This window comes from Mustela lutreola, chromosome 7 (genome assembly GCF_030435805.1).
Source record: "Mustela lutreola isolate mMusLut2 chromosome 7, mMusLut2.pri, whole genome shotgun sequence".
NCBI lineage: Eukaryota > Metazoa > Chordata > Mammalia > Carnivora > Mustelidae > Mustela > Mustela lutreola.
The window spans coordinates 22,899,361-22,900,737 of record NC_081296.1 but is presented as its reverse complement, the minus strand read 5'-3'; the positions used below and the strand labels follow the sequence as shown (position 1 = coordinate 22,900,737).

Genomic DNA, 1,377 nt, shown 5'->3' with positions numbered 1-1,377 from the left:
AACAAAAACCCAAAGATAGAAAAAAATATACAGCAGAATATGCTTGATGTGTGGGACAACTGCAAAGGTGTAACATAAATGTGATGAGAAAATCAGAGGATAAGAAAGAAAGGAGTAGGATAAATATTTGATACAATAAAGACTGAGAATTTCTCCCAAATTAATATGACACACCAAACTACAGATCCAAGGAGCTCAAATAACACCAAGAAGAATAAATGCCCCCACAAAACCCCCAAATAAATAACAACAGAAAAACCCAAACTATACCAAAGCATACCTAATTCAAGCTACAAAAAAATGAAAGATTAAGAAAAAAAAATCCAGAAAAATCAAAGATAAAGAAGCCAAAGGGAAAAGACACCTTACCTACAGAGGAACAAAAGTAAGAATTATAGGGGCGCCTGGGTGGCTCAGTGAGTTAAGCCGCTGCCTTCGGCTCAGGTCATGATCTCAGGGTCCTGGGATCGAGTCCCACATCGGGCTCTCTGCTCAGCAGGGAGCCTGCTTCCTCCTCTCTCTCTCTCTGCCTGCCTCTCTGCCTACTTGTGATCTGTCAAATAAATAAATAAAATCTTAAAAAAAAAAGTAAGAATTATATCTGATCTCTCAGAAACCATGCAAGCAAGAACAGTATGAAATGAAATATTTAAAGTGGTAGGAGGAAAACCCCTGCCAACTCACAGTTCTGTGTCCCTGCAATATTCTCTTTCAAAAGTCAAGGAGAAAGAAAGACTTCCTCAGACAAAAATTGAGGGAAATTTATTGTCCATACACCTGCTTTGAAGAACTGTTAAAGGAAGTTCTTTAAAGAAAAGCAGTGCAATTTAGGTCAGGCTTATGGTGGCAGGGTCTGGGGAAGGAGTGCAGGTGCCATGTCCAGCCATGGGGTTGTTGAGGAGCTCCTGCAGCAGCCCAAGAAACAGGCCAGGGAGAAGGACAAGGAGCATAAGACATTCAAGCAGAAGCAGAAGAGAAACAGAAGAGACCTGAGGAGCTAAAAGTGAAGGCCATGGGGAAAGACCTCCTGGCTGCAGGTGGAATTAAGAAATCTGGCAAAAAGTAAAGCATTCCTTGTGCCAAGGCAATGGTCTATAATTCCATGCCTGTTTAAACTTCTGGATTCTGTGTCATACTGTCTGTTGCTGCCTATACCTAGAATGAAGTGTTGTCTTAGATCCTGTTGTACATTTAAGAGTAAACTTTTATTAAAAAAGTCAATCTGTTATACTAAAAGAAGTAATAAGGGTCAAAAGCTCAGATCTACATAAAGAAAAACATCAGTGAAGGAAGAAGTAAAGGTGAAATAAAGATTATGCTTATGTATGCTTACATATAAGTGAATTGGATGACAGCTATGATTTGAGGGACAGAATG

At 39.6% G+C, this 1,377-nt stretch overlaps 1 pseudogene; it reads left to right on the top strand.

Annotated features, from left to right (window-relative positions):
• Positions 1 to 875: 875 nt before the first annotated feature.
• LOC131835458 (translation machinery-associated protein 7B-like) lies at positions 876 to 1,066 on the top strand (annotated as a pseudogene).
• The last annotated feature ends 311 nt before the right edge of the window (positions 1,067 to 1,377 follow it).